General features: G+C 39.3%; 1 long non-coding RNA gene across 2 annotated transcripts in view; it reads right to left on the reverse strand.

The window, feature by feature from the left end:
* The window catches only part of LOC112487983 (uncharacterized), a 40,362-nt gene extending 38,502 nt beyond the window's left edge, over positions 1 to 1,860 (reverse strand). For both annotated transcript variants that reach the window (XR_003051629.1, XR_003051628.1), the window contains exon 1: positions 1,821 to 1,860. This is a non-coding gene — a long non-coding RNA (uncharacterized LOC112487983). The remainder of the gene's footprint in view (positions 1 to 1,820) is intronic.
* Positions 1,861 to 14,454: the final 12,594 nt, after the last annotated feature.

The following is a 14,454-nucleotide window of genomic DNA, read 5'->3' on the forward strand; positions in this document are numbered from 1 at the left end:
ATGTTTCCATTTTGTTTAGACCCAAACCAAAAAAGTAATCGGTGAATCAAGGTCAAATACAGTAAACCAATTGTCTTTTTAATATCATTAAAAGGGTGCAGACACCCTGGTGAGTGGTTAAAAAGTAAATGAGTAGTGGTTGAGGTGGTTATCTAGTCATAAAATCAGATACTGCTTTTTGGTGTTATTCTCAGCTATGTAGTACCTGTCCTTAGCACAAATACATATAAGAGAGTTGTATACTACGTAAAACAAAAGGAAAAAAAAATACAGTCAAATACATATAAGAGAGTTGTATACTATGTAAAACAAAAGGAAAAAAAAACAGTATAAGAGGGAAAGAAATTATTATTATTATTATTTTTTTTGGCAAACTCTTACATAAACGTTAAAGATTTACAGATGGCTAAATAACCTAGATAAAGTGTAAGGTAAATCCGGCTGGTCTTTCTGTATATTTCGTGGAAAATCTTGATTACCTAAGTGTTGTTTGAATGTTTATGGTGGTTAGTTAACTAAACCAACCTATAACAACCTGTGAATTGGGATCCTGTTAAATCTAAAACAGAGTGGGAGAACATATTGTATGATTGGACAATGGTAATAGCTAAGTGTACTCAAAGGAGTCTGCTGGAGCCTTACATCGAATCACACAGTTATGTGATGCACCCTTCAGCACCTCCATAAGGCGATTTATACAAATTGATAAACTGCCTGTCTTTTTCATATGCGGTGGCTCCACTACTCGTCGGACACCACCCTCTGTGTCACCTCTTGTACACATCATTTAAAACAAACATCACACCAGATCGAGGGAGTTTATCATCCACAATACCTCAACTGTTTTCGACCACAAGTCACTGCAGCTGCTAATGACTGGAACATCTTGCAAAACCCCCTCAAACTCATCACTGACTTTCATCAACACTTTCAAGATTAAAAATCAAACGAGTCCTTTTTGGTTGTTGCTCCTGCAGATCAACTAGGTTCACATGTGCATATGGTCTTTTTTGCTTATCTAGCCTTCACAAAATCTGATTTTATGTTGACTTGAGTGGTTCTCTTCGCTCAATATATTTTTATGTTTTTAACACATGATTCCCCCAAGATCAATTTTCATGATAAAAAAATATGCAGCAGTTTCAACAAAAAATTTAAAATCCACCTTAATACAATACTGATCTAAAAGCAGTGATAAACAACAATTAAAGGGACAGTGAAGAGAGCGTTACAGAATGGCTGGGTGTAGTCACCATCACAACATCTATGGGGTCAGAGTACTTACTGACTTACCCAACACATACACACAATTAAATAACAAACTATAAGGGCAAAAACATAGACAGAAAAAACATACAAAATGAAAACAAACACACTTAAGAAGAGTGTGAAGCTCAGGTGAAAAACCCTGAAATGTAAATAACAAAAAGAAACTTAAGCTAACAAAATCAAACCAATGAGAGGACAACATTTCAATTTAAAATGATACAAAAAATTAAACAACACCAAAACATAAACAAAACAATGCCAACACAACAACAGCAGCAGCAGTGGCAGTCTGTCTAATAAAAGACGAAAACAGATCAAATACTCCAACATACATCCAAACAAATCCTGAACAAATGAAACTTGACGTGTGTGACTCTAGTTGTAGAAGTAGGGGACTATGTTTAACAGCAACAGGACCCACAACAACAGACCCACAACAACATTCATCAATAAACTTAAAACACATGGCTAACCCAGGTGGTCACCTAATAATCACACCTAGTGGCCAGAAATGGGGATGCAGCAAGAGAAGAGAGATATGTTTTGCTTACCTGTGGGTCTCTATCCTGACAAACATTTCACAGCCACATGGAGGAAGAGGGAATGGCAGGTGTGGTCCCACCTCATATAAATGGTCATAGTGCCCCACCCCTCAATTAGGTTGCTCTGCCATTTGGCATGGTGACATCTAGTGGCAGGGAGGGGGAGGGGGTTACATAATGGAGTAAAATATTTGGACTCCCATTTGGCATGGTGACATCTAGTGGCAAGGAGGGGGACAGTCTGTTACATAATGGAATAAAATATTTGGACTCTTTTAGGTCAACGGCCTCATGGCCAAGTCGTGTTCCTAAATGAGAGCTGGTTCTCATTTGCAAGTGAACTGTTGCATATTATTCAACCAACCATCAGGGGGAATGGGAAAAGAGTAATATAACAAACTTGAAATGTTTCATGTTCATTTGTAAGCTGCAGTTTCTTCTTCCCAAACCTCTGCTTCTGCGAACAAACTGTATTTATCACAGAGGAACGAGAGTCAGCAGCACTTATGAGAACAAACAGAACAAAAATGGAAACTCATTCTGAGAGAAACGAGGAAAGATAAAATGTGCCAGTACCACCCACACTGTTTGATTGACAGAGCACCAGGGAGAGGGATGAACAATCAGCACAACAACCAGAAGCACTTGGCTGGGATGAAGAGGGGAAACTAAATAGAACGTGTTTGCAGATGCACGGCTGCACGTCTGCAGCAGAGAGCACTGACAACACTCCAACCAGTCTGACACACAGCGTCATGTTTTTTTTCTCAACGCATGAACTGCAGAGGGGTTACTGTACTGCAACACTAATGTCCTTAGTGAACTGCAATAACATTTTCACTGGCAAACGCACAAACCATGCGTTCCAAGCTATTTTGAGCTTTCTACGTATTGTAGGAAGTAATGTTCTGACTTTATTAGTACATGAATGATTCACAGGGAATGCAAAACAATGTAACCGAGTCTTACATCATTCTCTGAAGTTTGCCACCTGCCATGGCTCACTAGTCAACGCTTACCTTTGAAAGTTGACATTTTTAAAAAGAAGTCAAACAATGTAGTTTTACTGCAGGAATTTGTCAGCTGCAGCTAAAAAGGCAGTAAAGATGGGCATTTTTAAAAAGAAGTCAAACAATGTAGGATGAAATATTTGTTTTTTGTTTTTTTGGGGGGCGGGGGGTTCTCAATATGTGGCCTTCCCACTTGCATGTTTTACTGCAGGAATTTGTCAGCTGCAGCTAAAAAGGCAGTAAAGATGGGCCGACGAGGGACACACACACACACACACACACACACACGACAAGAGCTTCAAAAGTGAAGCCAAAACTAATACAATCCTCTCCGGCTGTGTGATTAGTCATAAACTTTCCCTCAGATCTGTGAGCAGATATAGTACATGACCTAAGATTAAAGTTCTGATGTATGAGTGAAGGTGTGATTTCAAGGACTGAACAGGTCAACACACTCACTGATGGATTTGGCCTTGTGTTTTTTTATGGGTGTTTGTGTTACCGATTAAACATGCATCTGTATAATGTTACTTTTCTCAGAAAGATGGATGGATGGATGGATGGATGGATGGATGGATGGATGGATGAATGGATGGATGGATGGATGGATAGATAGATAGATAGATAAACTATTTCAATCAAATATATATAGTTTAATAGTGGCAATAAAACTAGACTATAAATCTTTCCAAATATTATGTTAATTTGAGGACCACAAGCTGGAAAACTGGGTAGGCAACAGTTGCCGTCAGAACATGTCCTGGTTCAGCTCAACAGCATTTTCACTGACACACTTACATCCAGGCGATATTTTTCTTTCTCTTTCACAAAGCAAATATTCACAGGTGTGAATAATCCACAAGTGTTAGATCGTAATTTGTCCAATATGTTGCTGACAAATTGCTAGGAGACACTATTTAAAGTTTAGAGACAAACTGTTTTCTCATCTGTACATGATTAAATTGTGTTTCCTTGTGGGATTTGTCTGTTTTTCTTGTTATTTCTTATCACATATATTAGCAGTTATTTACTGTCAAACATTTGTTGAGTTTTCCTCTAGTCCAGGAGTTCTCTGCTAATCTATAATTACTAAAGTTTACTTTGTTTTACTTCAATCTTTCAGAAAGAATGCAGTCCTAAGGCCAATTAAATCAGGTCTAAATCAAATGACCACAATTTCCTCTATTCCTTTATTGCCTTCACATAACAGAGGTGCATTTAATGTCATTGAAAAGCGTAGTTAATCAGTAGTCCTAACTGGGGTCCTAACAACCAGAAGGTGTCCTTTTTTGTGTGGGTGTTTTTTCCTGGTAAAGTTTGTTGGTTCTCTTTGTGATACACTCACATGATACATCTAAAATACTACATACTAGTATAAAATATATTTGGAGAGACATGGTGTTTCCGATAATGAGAATTGGTAGCAGTTAGCTCGCCTGCCTTGCAAGCAGAGCGTTGGGGGTTTGATTCCCAGAGGAACCACATATCCCTTAAGTTGTTCCACAGTGTAGCGGTTAGCACATCTGCCTTACAAGCAGTTAGACCTGGGTTCATAAAAATAAATAAATATATAAAAATCCTTTGGGGGCTCACTATCTCCAGTTACCTTCATGGCTGAGGAACAATGAGACAGCACAGTAACTGGCTGTCAGGTGCAGGATCTCAATCATTTTTGTCCACATCATCTTCGTGCTTATCTAATGCAGTGAAGGTCCCATGGAGGATATTTGAGGGTTTTCCAAGCCATAGCTTCATTATCTATCCAGCTTCTCCTGGGTCCTGGACCTCCAGGGAAGGTCCTTAGAGTCAGCCATTGGAAATAGAAATAGGTCAAAGTGATTTATTGTCATTGTGACACAAAACACCACTGCACACAACAAAATGTGTCCTCTGTCTTTAACCCATCACCGTAGTGAGCAGGGGGGCAGCTCAAGCCAACACTAGAGTGCCAGTTGCTCTGCATATGACTAGCACCAACCACCACCGTACTGAAACCCTTCAACTTCTTCTGAAATCACAGGTGGATCTGCTGGAGGCCAGTCACATGACGCTAAACATGCTTCTATGTCCTTCTATGTCCTCATCAGGGTGGTCTTCTTACGACTAATGGGACCTGTTGAGAGAGAATGAGGTGTATTTGCAGGATTCTTGCCAATATAACTAGTTGTGTCGCAGAATCTTCCAAAGCAGAGAACTTCTACACTAAAACAAAGCTCCTAAGTATGTTTAATTCATAATACGACTGTTGTTATACTTGTTCAAACAAAAGCTCCTGGTAACAACTTCAAAGGCCATTTGCCGCCATCACTCTTCATTGAAATAGTGTGTTCAGCACGATGCATAGCCGCACGGCTCCGCACAATGAGGGCCCAATCATTAGACACATCACTTTGTGGTACGTTAAGACTTCAAAGCTGGTGAACCACTGTGGGCTGTTTTATTTTCCGGAGCTTTAACTTTATAATGCTAATTTCTCTCTGATATATACTCTTACAATCGCTGAGGTTGTTAGTAATGGATGGGGACTTCTCTTGGTATTAATTAATAGATGGCTACACTCCTGACATTAAGATGGAGACTGCAAAATGAGCCATCCTGTGATCAATCAGTGTTTAACGATGACAAAATAAATGTCATTGAAATGCCAGGAAATTTAATTGTTGCTGCTAATGTGGATAAATCAGAAATAATTCACACATTAACACAGCTTTTCATCTACTCAGGACGCCTTGCTCCAGTGCTGGTTTTATAGAATTTTCTTCTGCTTTCTCCAAGCTTCAAACCGATCCTTTAATGTTAGCTGAGCAGAAATTACAATATTTGGCCGAGTGCCTAATGTCTTTAAAATGTGACAAAAGCCTTGCATAAAGTGGTTGGGCAATTATGAACAGGCTATTTCTACGCACTGACAGTCTATCACTGTTGGTTAAGAGGTTTGAGGCACAAGACGCATTTCAAAAAGTAATAAAAAGACTCTTTAATATCAGCAGAGGGGGCGCCGTGGAGGAAAATGCATAATGCTTTCATTCTGTAGCCTGTTCAACATGAACAGATGTATCTTGGCCAAAAAAATGAATGAGAAAACCGTTCACTTTGAAACTGGGCTTCAGATGTACTTCCACCTTACCAAGAACTTTCTTTACTGCCAATCGATCTGACATTGGGGCAGATGACGGGTTATAACTAGAGAAGTCAGCAGTCTTTCACTTAGTCCAAATGTTCACCCATGGCAACATGAACATCTGTGAAGACCACTGGTTTCCATTTCCATTTTCACTTTTCAAAAGTGAAAAATCTGAGTGCTGTTATTGCGGTCTACTTCCATTCATCCCAGCATGCTCCTCCTTAAAGCTGCCCCTCCCTCTTTGAGACTCTGAATGCACATTCTACTTTTCCATTTATTTCATAACATCTTTGGCTTTTGGCTCCCCTATTAAAAATATATTATAATACAAGACACCAGTGTACAAATTTTCAAATCGCTAATGTTTGCCTTTTAACTGATGCCAAAAAATGTGAGCTCATTACCCTAATCACTTCACTGGCTTCCAGTTCATATAAGGATTGTTTTACTATTATTTTGTATATTTTTTAATGCCCCACAACCTGCTCCAGCTGTTTGACCACTAACATGCTCCTAAGTCTAAGGTAAGTCATTGTTGTTTATCCCAAAGAGAAAGAGGAAGTTAGGGGGACCTCACTTCCTGTTTTGAAAATACGTTTTTTTTTCTCCGTTTTACCACAGCTTGAGATGTTGGCATTGTTATTGATTCTATATAACTATACTGACTATTTAATATAACTCTCAATGGGGTTCCTAGTTCACTTGTTTTGTTTGATATTGTTGTTGTTGCACTGTGGCCAATTGTGTTGTTTAAAATTAAAGTTCAGAGATTGTTTTTACCTCTCATTGGCTGATTTAAAAACTTTTCTTTGCAGTCTAATTTTTGGCTCTCATTGAACCTACTGTGCCTTCTACTCCCTTAGTGCGAATGTGCAGCGATTAGTGCCCCAGGTAGCAATCAGTTTGCTTGAATGGGCCATCGGGGAAAATAGCTCTAAAAAGAGGCACATCATTATTTCTGCACGAACAACAAAACTTTTTTCAAAAGTGGTCCAGTAACCTATTGTTGATAATGGCTTTTTTTCTGAATTTTTCTTCTTGCATTCCTATCAAAAGTAAAGGATTTAATTTAATTATATCATTCTAGGATTAAATTAAAATTAAAAAAGACAAAATATTAGAAATATTGCTAAGAACAGAAAAATTAAAAAAAAAAATGTAAACTCAGATGAGTTTGTTTCCCATATGCAAACTCATTTTCACTCCATCCAACAACCGTGCTCTGCCTTAGAGACAGAATGATTTATGAAACCAGAATTAAGAATACATTTGCTTTTCTTCCACTGTAACACCAGACACAAACTACCAACTATTACCAGTGTGTCTCCACACAGGAAACGCATAATCAGTGAGGGAACACAACAAAATATTAAATTGAACATGCAGAGCCTCAGCCAGCTTTCCCTCTCTGTCTCTGTCTCTGCAGTGCAGCACATTAAAAAACAATTAGACCTCTCTGATTTGTCTGTTTATTCGCTGCCCAGCTTCAGTAGCAACCCGCTGAGTCCAGCTGCTTCCCTAAGGCCTCTGGGAAAAAAAGAATGAGAAGATCCTTTAAACATGGTAAAAATAAAAGACAAAGACTGAGACTGAGATGAAAGTCGGAGCAGCTCGAATAAATGGTGGATGATTTCATTGGGGAAGACATCTTAAGTGTGTAATGGCAGTGGAGGACGGATTCGTCTGTGTGTGTCGTTTGTGTGTGTTTGTGTATGTGTGCTCAGACCACAAGATACTGTTTTTTTCCAAGCGCCCTAATTATGTTACGAAGAGAAGTGATGGACAGGGTGGGAGGATGTCTTTAAGAGGAGTGCGTCCACACACACACATACACACACTTAGTCCTCAACTTACCCATGACAAGTTCCCAAAACTGATTTTTCAGTTCCCAGGTTCCAACACTTCCCAGTGAAAAGAAGACAAAATCATTTGCTATCATTTGTACAAGCAGCTGTGGGTAAACAACCTTTGAATTTACCTCTGCTTTTCTCATACTGTAGTAGGGGGCGCTACTATTTGTATCGTTTTGAAGGGTTAATTAGTTTAATCTATTTAATGGATCAGAACCCTGTCATCTGTAGGCTCTTCATTCGGTCTGAATGATATTAAAGTGATTCCGTACACAGGTCAATTAAAGATGCACCGGTCCAGCCACGTTTCAGCATCACCGGCCAATCACGAGTCATGGTTGGTCATTCTGATACTGGCTGATTGTGTGCATGTGTTTTGTGTAGGAGAACAGAAGAAGATGCTAACATGTCATTAGCTGGAAATCCATCTCTCTTTATAGAAACATAGGCGTTTACAACATTTAACAGGAACGTTTGTGACTAATCAGCTATTGTTGCAGCAGGCAGTCAGAAGGTCATTATTATTTCAGAGTTATACTGCTATGAATATGTTGCTGCCATATCATTATGACTATTATATTTTCCTCACTGGGCACTTGAGAGAAAGGAAATACGTGTAAAGTCAAAACCACTGGATCTCACACCTTCAATGTTGAAAATTATGAGTGTGGCCGATGTTCCAAGGTCAATGCTTAACTGCTGGAAAAATACAAAATAATATGTAGTTTTTCAGTTTTTACGTTCAGCATCACAGACCCACTGCAGGTGGTGTAAATGCTGTTCTGTAAGCAGATCACCTTGCCTCTGCTGTTTTCAGCTCCATCAGCAGGTGACTGGGGGGAGGGATAATCCGGGCCAATCAATTACCCTTCACTGGCAAAGTCATGGGGAAACGCAGGCTGAGCTTATTTCAGCAGTCGCAAAATCAGGAGGAATGAAATGAAAGGAAGTGTTTTATCAGAGCTCAAACAACCAACTCTCTCTCTCTCTCACACACACACACACACACACACATACTTACACAAAGACGGCATTACGACAGGCTGTTTGACCTGCTAATGCAGCGGCATACATCGCTGTGCCCCCTGCGACCTGGCCACCAATGCAGTGATGGATAAAGGTGATTTAGAAGTGGCTCACCACTTAGGATTGTGCTGCTTTGTCAGAATTTCTGTTCTACTAAACTATTGGGCATCCACCAATGAAAGTGGAATTGCTGGAAATAAAGTCAATAAATAGTTTTTGTCTACAAGGCAAATGGGGATTTGCCATTGCGGCATCTACTTCCTGTCACTAGTAGGCACAAATGCTTACCTTTAAAAAATTAGAGAACGAGTTCTAGTTTTAAAATGGCCATGTTATTGACTCAGCTTGAGGTGGAGATTTCCTGGAAGCGGCACGAGTGTGCCATTACCCTGGTGGTAAGGCATGGGAGGTGCATTCATTCCGGAAAACTCGACGGCATTCTGCAATCAGGAAAGATTAGTCGACGGATGAAGATTTAAAAAAAAAAAAGAAAGGCGTTCATTTCGTTGCGTTTTTTTTTTTTTACCTTTATCATTATGTGACAGGGTGAGCAGAGCAGAGAGGGGATTACCGTCTCCCTCATTCTCCACATCACTTACTTATAATAAAACTTCAAGGCCGTGATTACATTTCCTACGCAGACATACAGTGTGGGCTGTGTAAAAAGACAATGACGAGCACCACAAGGTCATCTTCTGTGTCGCTCCAGCGAGCACATGCACACACCAGAGGTGGTGCTCCAGACCTTTAATTAAGGCAGCTAAAAATAGGAATGCTGCTGTTACAGGAAGAACCGGACGCACATCCGTTTTTAATCAGTACCTTTAAACTCATATTTGAGCCACATGTCTGAGCTGTGTTCGAAGCTAGTGAGCACAAGTGTCAGTTCAGATAGCATCAAAGATAACCATTAGGTAGAGTATATAGACAAGGGGTGTCAAACTCATTTTGGTTCATGAGCCACATACAACATAATTAGATGTCAAGTGGGTCGGACCAGTATAATCATAACATAATTACCAACAAATGACAAAATGTGCAGCTTTTTCCCTTTTGTTTTAATGCAAAAAAGTACATTAAATAAAAATTCATTTTTAATAAAATATAATGTCACAAAACATATCCTGAACATGATGTGTTTGTGTGTTTTTTTTATTTTCAAAATTCATCAAGCGGGCCGGTTATGGCCAGCGGGCCGTATGTTTGACACCCCTGATATAGAGAATTTAAACAGGGACAACTGTTATATAAAGTCATATAAAAGAACCAAGTGAAAAAAAGTCTACACAAATTACAAGGTCTGGTCTTCCTGGACTTAGAGACACTCCAATCTGGGAAGTCTACTTTTGTCAGGAAATGTTAAGTCATTGAAGCAGGCAGCATTAGAGATCGCACAGAAATGTCAAACTCACCTCCACCTGTGGCAGAGACAGACAGACAAACTTAGAGAGCTCCATTACTTTCACACTCTGCTCACCAAACACAAACACATGCGACACATTTCCTCCGGCTCATCACTCACTTCTCTCCCATCACACACCGCATTTCTTGAAAAAAAAAAGAAAAACCATAAACCACAGTACAGTCATGTCAAAGACACGCCTGCATCATTCCGTCTGACATGACTCCTCCGCAGCCCCTGCCTCAGTTGTGAATCTGAGTGTGACTGTGTGAAGTGTACATGCACGTCACGCACGTCAGACCTGGATCAGGTTGGAAATGGTTGTATGCATGTGTCAGCCCCCTAATACCTCTTATGAGGGGCGGGGGGCAGAGAACTACAGCAGAGCTGACAGTGCATGACTAAATGCCCCCCCGTGAACCTGCATGAATGGAGCTGACTGCTCCAATGAGGCAGGGCAGACAAGACAAAGCATATGTGGGCGAGGGAATGCTGAGCGATGGAGGAGGCCGGGCTGGATGTGTCAATCTTCCGCGCAGTGGGACAAGGAGTCTCTGTGCCGGGCCTAAAAGATGGGAAACGCGGCTTTGACCGCGCCACAGTGGGACACTGGAAAAACCGGAACTATTGTTCTTTAGGGTGGATTTGAGGATGTGTCGTTTCTATAGAGGGAAGGGAAACTTGGTGACAATGAGCTTGATGGATGTCTGCACCTCTGGCCTTTAACATCAGCAGATGATTATTCTTTGTGCCACGACTATTCTGATGGTTTACTTAAAAAAAAAAAAAAAAGAGTTTTGATTTGTTTTCCTAAAGATCCATCCTCACACCAGAATATCCGGAGATTTTCCCACCATATCGTTGTACGTTTCATTCTGAGCTTATTTTTCTCTGGTCAAAAGAATCAGAAATGTTAAAAATACAAGTGAGCAATTCCCAAATCCCCTTATGGGCAGACTGGAGTGGGCAAACCCTCATCGAACCAATCAGCCCTATAGTTTCTGGTGAAAATTGGCTAATTATCCTGAAGCCCAGATGGAAAAATCAATCACACTGATGATTCTGATTGGGCTAGCCTCTCTCCAGCTGATTACAATAGGGGCTTGATTGGTAGGAACAGAAACCAGCTTCCTGCCTTTTTTAAAAAACAAAGAACACTGGCCCATTAGTTCTGCTCCAAATTATTAAATTGGCTTTTCAAGATGAACATGCTTTGTTTTGTTTTTTTTTCACAGAAAACCTAGTGCTACTGAGAGACCTTATCTGGAAAAAATGATAAATTAGTGAATTTCTTAGCAGTGGTGTAGTAACAGCCATTGGTGTGGAGACATTCTCACATCTTTTATTTTCCGTGGCAGTTTTATGTGCATCTTAAAGGTTCCAGATCTCTTCCTCACTTTACTTTGTTGTTCAGTTGAAGAACATTTTGTTTTGTCCAAAAATCCCGGCCAAAGTAAGTAACTTCTGATTTTCTCCTCCCCACTGTTTGAAAGCATTCTCTTGGACTCATCAACTCCCAGCTGAAGGATCAGTGAAGATTTTAATCATTTGGAAAAGATCACAGACACCACACCACGTAAAACAATTTTTTTTTAAAGTTTTTTTTTTAAATCAGGAGCATGAACAGATGTTAGAGTCAAGATGCCAGACCACACACATTAGCACACATAGCATTTAAAGTTATTGTTTGTAGTACTTTTTCAATTCTGTATTTCATAAACCCAACACACGTAATCCACTTTCTCCACTGCAGGTGGTGCACTCGTGACTCGAGTTCACCGTTTATTTCATAGACAAGAATGTCATTTAAACTACCACAAGAAGTTGTAGTCACTGTGGTTGCTTTACTAAATGTCGCACAGAGTTGTTCTGTAGTGCTGTACACCTCCATGCATAAAATCACGTTCACTTAAAATAAGGAAGCAAAGTATTTTGTAAAATCCTCTTCTTTGTACGTTTCCTTCTATTTAAGTTTGTTTATGTTTAAAGGTAGAACAAGTTTGAATGAAGACGTTTGAACAGCAGGGCTACTGAATAACACATTTAACAATAGGTCTTAAGTCTTTGGTTATAACTAACGTCTTGTGAATACATTTACCTAAATAAGAATAATTTTTGTTCTGACACAAACCCTGTTCAATTACTGGAGTGTAGATACCTTTTAAACTTATAAAGTGTTACTTTAACTTTGGCAACAAAGCATATAATAATAATAATAATAATAATAACAATAATAACAATAATAATAATAATAATAAATAAATAAATAAATACCTACATAAATAAATGAATAAATAAACAATATACCAATAATAATAATAATAATAATTTTTATTATTATTATTATTATTATTATTATTTTAACAACAACAACAATAATAATAATAATTATTTATTTATTATTATTATTATTATTACTACTACTACTATTATTATTATTATATTATTTTTTATTATTATAATTACAACAATAATATTAATAATAATACCACTCTTTGCTTGTAAGGCAGGTGTGCTAACCACCACACTGTGCAACTACATATATGTCTTTATATATACATAAATACATGGGAAAGGTCAACTAAGACAAAAAATATGTATTATTCCATCTTGTTTGATTTTGTTTTGTTTACTATGAAGGATGAACTTTGCCTTCCAGTGTGACGCTCCATAGTTTATCCCACTTCCTCACAAGGCACCAAATAATTTGATTTTTTTCACCCCCAGAGAACTGTCATTTAGATCATGCTTCAAACTGACACTCTGCAATCCCAATCTCATTAGCCAAGCAGTGCGAGCGTGCACATTATGTCGCACGCTCGGTTGCCAGTGCATGCGGCTTTGCCTTTAAACTTTGTTGTTTTCATGTGCAGTTTTTGGGTTTATTCATCTTTTTTGCAGCAAACAACCAATTATGCAAATAGTACTTAAAAGCCACCCATTCAGCAGATTTCAAATGGCCTTTTCTGCCTTGGGTTTTTCCGACGTCTGTTGTGGTCTTTGTGTATTTTTTGATAAATCAAGTCAAGCTACAGGCTATGCATCACTCTGTGTCATCTGTCAGCAGGGAATGAAACTTGCAGCTAACTCAGGGCCTTTGTATTGCACCGGCTCTGAGGGCGGCTTCGATGGGAGAGATGAGCAGAGGTGAACAACAGAGGAAAATCTGATTTAGATTCTCCCCTGAGAAATTCATCTGCGATATTAACATCTGATTTTCCAAACACGGCCGCCTCTGTGACCAGCAGGACGGGGCGGTGTTTAAACGTTCCCTGGATGTGCCGTTGAGTCTGGACAGGGACGTAAAACAGCGGGGGGCAAAAAAGAAAAAAATCAATAAAGAACACTGTGGTTTGCCACAAATGAGGAGAGGATATTCATGTGGTAGTCCACTAAAATAGATAACAACCAACGGAGAAGATAAAAGTCAGGCAGCTCAGAGCAAAATCACCGGAGCATCTTCTCACGACCTCCTAAAGCTTTTAAATCTTCTCTTCAGAGCGGGCTGACGCCAGTCTTTGTGCAGTGGGTTACCGACGTTTCTCCTCTTCCTTATCGGTCATTCCACTCCGGACCTTGGAAGGTCGCGCAGTCTTTACATCCCATCTCATCTTCCCTCCCTCACAGCTAGAATCCATGTGTCAACACTGGCCTTGCAGCGCTTGTCAAACACATAGATGGAGGACGGACATATGGCCGACGACGTTTAGCCATACAGTGGATGGTCACAACGCACACACAGACACACACACTCACACAGATGGATCCTCTCAACATCAAGTGAACAGAACATGTGCCTGTCAGCACATTCAGATGACCAGACTGCCACAGTAAACAGTTGGCTTTATTTTCCTCCAAGTACTGACACATGAATCCATCTTTGAAAAAAGACTGAACAAGACCTGCCAACTACACATGTAGGAAAAAGAAACATTTAAAGAAAGTTTGATCATCATTACAAACAAAACGTTAGAAAATAATGATAGTTGATCATAATATATATGTAGGAAAAATGGGACAGAGATGAAGACATAATATGATGTTCCTTATTTGTCTTGTTAACAATAATAAATCAAATTATGGCCATGCATGTCTGGACACTGTGCTGCTTAGCAAAACTTAGAATTTCATTATGGACACACGTTTTGAACTAACTTAATTTACTAAATTTTACTTTAATTAACTTACTTTTAACTGTTAGTTGTAATTCCTTTGCCTTTTTAACCATTAT

Source organism: Cynoglossus semilaevis, chromosome 13, assembly GCF_000523025.1.
Source record: "Cynoglossus semilaevis isolate Cse_v1.0 chromosome 13, Cse_v1.0, whole genome shotgun sequence".
Lineage (NCBI taxonomy): Eukaryota > Metazoa > Chordata > Actinopteri > Pleuronectiformes > Cynoglossidae > Cynoglossus > Cynoglossus semilaevis.